Source organism: Hemibagrus wyckioides, unplaced genomic scaffold, assembly GCF_019097595.1.
Source record: "Hemibagrus wyckioides isolate EC202008001 unplaced genomic scaffold, SWU_Hwy_1.0 Contig4, whole genome shotgun sequence".
NCBI lineage: Eukaryota > Metazoa > Chordata > Actinopteri > Siluriformes > Bagridae > Hemibagrus > Hemibagrus wyckioides.
In genome coordinates, this window is record NW_026690802.1 from 800,974 (window position 1) to 807,905 (window position 6,932).

General features: G+C 40.3%; 2 non-coding genes across 2 annotated transcripts; one reads left to right on the forward strand and one right to left on the reverse strand.

Moving 5' to 3' along the window:
- The first annotated feature begins 2,068 nt into the window (after positions 1-2,068).
- Positions 2,069-2,140, forward strand: trnap-agg (transfer RNA proline (anticodon AGG)). The gene has a single exon. It is a non-coding gene; the product is annotated as a tRNA-Pro (tRNA).
- A 3,795-nt stretch (positions 2,141-5,935) lies between these two features.
- trnal-uag (transfer RNA leucine (anticodon UAG)) lies at positions 5,936-6,019 on the reverse strand. The gene has a single exon. It is a non-coding gene; the product is annotated as a tRNA-Leu (tRNA).
- Between the last annotated feature and the right edge of the window lie 913 nt (positions 6,020-6,932).

The following is a 6,932-nucleotide window of genomic DNA, read 5'->3' on the forward strand; positions in this document are numbered from 1 at the left end:
AGTAGCCATGAACATTAAACCTGAACAAAGCTTCAGCACAGATACATGGTGTGTGGAGTGCAGTCCGACTGAAACACTTGAATTACTGCAGAATCTTGAGCTTAATACAAGATGCTTATGTATTTGTGCACATGCTTTCAAACACCACCTTGTTAGGGGTTTTATATTGTTATAATTTTATGGGGAATTTTTTAAAATCCTATCAATCACTACAGTACCTCTGGTGTTTTGTTTAGACTTTAAGGGTGTACTATAAATCTGCTGAAGAATTTAATTTCACAATAAGAATTGTTTGTAATTGCAACAATATATTTTGTAGATTAGAAAAGGTTTAAGTTCATAGAAATAGGAAATACAGGAACTAAATATATGAATCTTTTGCTCATTAAATTCTTTTTAGAACATGTGTGTGTATTTTACATAAAGTGGCAAATCCTGCACTCTGATTGGTTAAAACAGAGGGAAGCTACAGTTGAGGCTTTGTACACAAGAAATGCTTAGATGCTTCACTGAAGACAGAGTAGAAGGAAACTTGACATTTACAATAACATAAAAAGGAAACTTTCAGAAGAACAGAGGAAATTAAAACATGATGGTTTTCTGTATGTTTCTGTTTTTTACCATGTTCATAGGTAAGCTTATATTTTATTTATCCCCATATATCATGTTTAAATGTTTTATAACTAGTAAAGAAATGTTTCCATGTGTGAGTGTTTTAGATTGTAAGCATGTACTGTATGTATACTGTATAATATAAAATGATAATATTCTGAAATAAATGTCCTCTTCAGGTGAGAGCACACAGGACAGCATTACTCCAACATGATCAGCTGTCTGAGGAAAAGAGGAGCAAGCAGTAAGACTCTCCTGTGATTATAAAGACACTGTTTCTATGAACAACCTACAGTGGTATCGACAATATTCCCATGCAGCACCAGAACTCCTCGTTCTGTTGCCCGAACCGGGAGTGAATCAGACAGGCGACACTCCTCATCCTCACTTGTCTGGTAACGTTCATAAGAGTCTGAAAGCGTGTGGATTTGGAGATCTCGCCTGCTTCAGTATCAGACTCTGCACTGTACTACTGCGCCTTGCAGCCCACAGTGACAGGAAAGTCAACTTCACTGTCCAAAAACCTACAGAGACCTCAAACATGAAAGTGTTAAAGAATCACAATAAGAAGAAAAAGACTGGAAGCTATGCATAACATCAGCATTCTGATTATTGATCCAATAGAAATGTATGTATATAACCATATATGAATACTTTATTTGAAGTGAATAGACAAAAGATTCTAAAGTGAATCCAAATACAGATAGAAAAGTTAGGTGTGTGTTTGAAGAAGCCACATGTTCACTCCCTCTGCAGTATTAAGTGCAGTTCTCATAAACAATAGTGGCAGGTTTGATGGTTTATTTACTTAATGACAGTGTAAAGATCACATGCTGGAATTTGATTCTGTTCTAGGAGATTAAAAATGTGCATATTGTAAACTCTTTTTGACAAGCAGCTGATCTGATTTATTTTTATTTTATGTTTGTTTGTTTGTTTATTTTACTGAGCATGCTATTTAATGTGTTCATCATGTGTGTCTTTGCAGGGTGTTTAATATATTTTTGAGAATTACAGGATACCTGAAAGTATGTATAACTAAGAATAAGAATTGTGGAAAATAAAAACACAGTTTCCATCACACAATCAGGAAATAAATAAGCTCTACTGAAATAGTGCTCCATAATCAATTCTTGAGGTAGATGAGCTACAACAGCTAAAGACCACATCGGGTTTCATTCCTGTTCACCAAGAACAGAAATCTAAGACTACAGTAACAACCCTGTAAATGACATAATATTTGGCCCAATGGCAAGAGCTGCTTACTTGGTTCACACTTAGCGTCTGGATTCCAAAAAGGTTTGAATCCCACAGGAGCCCTCGCTTTATTGTTAACTTGACTTTGTGTAACCGGGTTCCTTTTACTCGCACCCCAGTCCATATGAACAAGAAGGTCATACAGTTACAGAGTGCAGTGAACCTTCATTGGCGCACATCAAGGTAATGGGGATGACCTGGCTCGTTGGTCTAGGGGTATGATTCTCGCTTAGGGTGCGAGAGGTCCCGGGTTCAAATCCCGGACGAGCCCTGGTTTTAAATGGAATAGAGTGGTTGGGATAAAACTAATGGAAACTTGCGCTGCTGGCTTGGTTCTCGCTTGGAAGCTTGTTTCTCCAGAGGTCCAAGGAGGTTCAAATCCCACTGGAATTACCTCTGAAAATTAAAGCTCCAACCTGGAGCCTATCTCTGGAATACAGGGAGCGGGATGGAGAATGTCACACTTTGTGGAGACATGAACCTCTGAAATATTAATATAATAGAGTACAGAAAGACCTCAGAATATTGTCATTTTACTAACACCATTCATCATGTTCACTGTTATATTCATGTGTCTGTGGCTTTCATTAGGTAAGTTAACATTGACCTTTTCAGAAAGGAGGGTAAAAGGTAAATCCCTATGCCACCACGTCTGTCTGCTAAAGTTGATGATAAAACTAAACAAGTGGATCTGATCATCTCCTCGGCTGCTTTTAATGTTTGATAATATACAATTAGAAGGTAATTTATTCATAATCACACTCTCTGGTATCACCCAGATGAGGATGGGTTCACATTTGAGTCTTCCTCATATCGTCTCACAGAGTTTTTTCTTGCCGCTGTTGCCTCAGGGTTGCTCATTAGGGATACATACAAATTTTTAACTTTGTCATGTTTATTCTATATTTATATATTTCTGTAAAACTGCTTTGAGACAATGTCCATTCTTAAAAAGTGATATGAATGAAAATGAAGTGAACTGAATTTAATTACCTTTTGGGAACAGACACAGCAAATTTTCTTATGAGAGATTGGATCCAGTTTACTCATGGATCCAGTTTCCTATGATTTTTATCATAGGAAATTATCATAATTATTTATAAATGTACAAATAATTAAAAAAACACACAAACAGATAAAGGCTTATAGTATTGTATAGATGATGAATCTTAAAATACAACACAGCCATATTAATGACTCTACACTACAGCAGCATCACTTCCTGGGTGTGTCCTTTCTAGAGAGCGTGTAAAGTTCAGCACATACAGCACTATTATACAGAATCCTCACAGAGCTGTGTTCAGAAATGGATCAACTATACAACTTACTGTACATAGTGAGATACATACCACTGATTCTCACTCTAGTTACAGGTCATTAATTTTCAATCAGTTTATTAATTATTACAATGATATTTAATCAGTTAAATAATTGCATTAATTAATAACCATGTTTTTTTGGCGACGCTACCGCATGCACTTGGAGGGTTGTGGGGCTGTGGTCAAGGGAGGCCTGCCAGGTCTGGAAAGAGAGGCACTCTGGCAGGCGGTCGCAATGGATTTGTACCCACGCATGCTTCCATTACCAGACGTGATTTCAAATCAAACCCAGGAAGAAAGGTTTGAAAGGCTTAGGCTCTTGTTGACAAGGTTTGCTGATAAGAACTTCGCATCCCAGTCTGTTGCCCAATAAATTCCAGTTCAATTGTTCAAGTTTTTATTTGTATAGCAGCTTTTAACAAAGAGCATTGTCTCAAAGCAGCTTTACATGAGAAAACCACATAAGAAAACAACAAACATATGAACATACAAACAAGACAAACGAGTCCTAGATGTTATCCCAAGTGAAAGCAAGCCTGGGGTAGACTGAGAACCAACTGTGGCAAGGAAAACTCCCTTAGATGGTATGAGGAAGGAACCCAGCAAGGAAGGAACCAGACTCAAAAGGAACCCATCCTCATTTGGGTGACAATTGTGTGATGCAGATACAGCATGTGTATAGTGTTATGTGAATCAATAAGGAGGTTTGTTGTCCATGGGCGCTGCTTGAATATCCCAATCCTCACAAGCAGAACCCGACTGGAGCTGGTCCATCTCCGGATGCCACTGGAGCGGCACAGTCTCTGTATGCCTCGGGATGGGTGAAGAAAGGAAAGGAACACAATGGAACAGCATTAGCGTAGCTGCTGCATTCATAATATTAGCAGTACTAACTGAATGTGCATTTAATCAGATGTACTGGAGTGCAAATTATGGGAAGTGTTAGATGTATGCCTGGCTAAAGAGATAAGTCTTTAGTCTACATTTTAAACTGGGAGACACATGTGTCTGAGTCGAACACAGTCAGGAAGACTATTCAAGAGTTTTGGAGCCCTAAATACGAAAATGCTCTACCTCCTTTTGCTGGACTTTGATATTCTGGGAACTACTAGAAGTCCAGGAATTTTGTGATCTTAAAGAGCGTGGTGGATTGTAATGTTTGTTAGAAGACTGGATAGATAGGTGGGAGCTAAACCATTTTAGAGCCTTGTATGTGAGTAGAGCTAGTTTATAGTCAATTCTAAACTTAACAGGTAGCCAGTGCAGGGATGATAATGGGGTTATAGTGAGTCATATTTTCTTGATCTGCTAAGAACTCATAGCGGCTGCATTCATGGACTAACTGTAGCTTATTTATTGAAAGATGCAGGACCAACCACCTATTAATGCATTACAGTAGTCCAGTCTGGAGGTCATGAATGCATGGAACTAGCTTTTCTGCATCAGATACAGATAAAATGTTCCTAAGCTTGGCAATATTTCTAAGATGGAAGAAGGCTGTTTTTGTGATATTGTAAATATGGTTTTCCAAAGGATAAGTTGCTGTCTGTCATTACACCCAGGTCTTTCACTGTTGAGCTAGTAGTAACAGTGCATCCTTCTAGGTGCAAGCTGAATTGTGAGGAAGCTTCTGTGTACTAGTTTTTGGGCCAATAAGTAATATCTCCGTTTGTCAGAATTTAATAATAGAATAATTATTGGTCATCCGATCTCTAATATCTTTAACACACTCCAGTTAATCTAGACCAATTAGATATTTCATCTGGGTTTTGATAGAGATATATAAAGGTGCGATCAGGGCCGCTGTCTTGAGGACTGTGCACTGCATTGATCTTGCCTGGATCTCAGTGGCGACCCGTCAGCCTTACAGCATCTGTGTCCAACCAACATGGAAATACAGCCCGGTTCGCGAAACACCTAGACCCAGAGTTGGCTTTTCGATCCCCTCTAGCACTCCGAAGCATTCCGTCATCGCGCTTTTAGGTTGTGGAAAGACAAGGTTAAAGGGCACACACAAGCGACAAGGATGGGATTCGAACCTGGCGTGCAAAGCCCAATGGATTAGCAGTCCATCGCCTTAACCTCTCGGCCACCTGCGTCGAGGCGCAGGTATGGCACCCACGACCAAATGTCGAGCAGAGACGCGCCAACAATTCCCAGTAGCGGAGCGCTATAACTCAGCAGCGTTTAAAGCAAGCCTGTTCCCAAAGCAACTGGAGCCCATCCACGATGCATTAGCAGTCTGTTTCCTTAACCTCTTCAGCATCTAGGTCACCCTTGTGACCTTACACCTCCAGTGCACACAACTGTGCCACTCCCATTGCCCTGACCTCTTATTTTCCACTTCTTATGCATAATAGATTTTTATTCTTGGTTGAATTGTTGTTTTGTTGGTAGCTGCGTAACCATGGTAAAGGCACAACTGATGCGGCTCACACACAGGAAACCGTGTTTGTGCCGTTCTGGGGTTGTTGTTTGGACTTGCTGTTTGAAAAAGCAAGGTGTGAAGCGAAGCAGACAGCGTTCAAAGCCAGTGTCAGTGACACCAGTTGCCAAAAGCAGGAGATATTTCCAGCACGGGTCTGGGGGCTCGACCGCGGTGCGGTGTGGCGTGCTCGGTTTCGGTTTTGCAGCCAGGCAGCCAGCTAATGGCAACTCTTAAGCACATTTGCAGAAGGCACCGGAGCCACAACCCCTGTAAAGCCTTTGGGGTGCAGAGCTAACCCACTGCCTTGAAAAGGCTCAGCTGGCAGCAGTGGGATTTGAACCCACGCCTCCGAAAGAGACTGGAGCCTAAATCCAGCGCCTTAGACCACTACGGCCACACTACCCAAAGGGCTCGGTACATATAGACCTCTGTGGAGAGCACACTGACATACTGTCTGGAGTGTGTGGTACACTGAGGCTGCACAGATGAGGACAGACAAACTGTGCAGAGGGTGAAAAAACAGCTCAAAAAATCATGGGCTGCCCTCTGCCCTCCTGGATGACATGTCCAGGTCCACTGCCTCAGCAAAATCTAAGGCCATCACAGGAGACTCCTCACATCCTATCATGCTTAGTTTGACCTGTTGCCATCTGGGTGGCACTTCAGGTCAACAAAGTCTCACACCACCAGACTTACAAACAGCTTCTTCCCCTGGGCCATTCGGACTGCAAACAATCACTGAACACACACACACACACATTCTACCTAATAAAATGTGCAATTCTACTGTGCACTTTAATCTGTCTGTGAATTGAGTACAAGTTATAACTTAATATTGGCTTTGCACAAATTAGATTTCAAAAGCAAATATATAATTAGAACATTTTATGTTGCAGCTTTATGAATGTTCTGCTTATATTGCAATGTAACCCTTTAAAAAAAGAGTACAAGTATGCATATGTATGAAAAGGAGAGTCCATAACCTGAGGAGTACTAGAGATATTAGAGAAAGGGTTCAGTATTTATATTAACATATTTTTACATATGTTTGCTTTATTGACATGCACAACCAATTATTACAACATTATTACAACAATACTAATTCTAACAAAGTCCTGAATATGTACAATATGGCTATATTTGTGGACACCTAACCATCACACCAGTATGTGGGCATTCTCAGCAAACTGCTGCACAATTGTATAGGATGTTTTTATATTCTTACAAAAACATGTTCCAGCTCAATGAAGATGTTTATTACAAGTTTGGTGTGGAATAAAATGAGTTACCTGCACACAGCCACTGACTCAAACCCA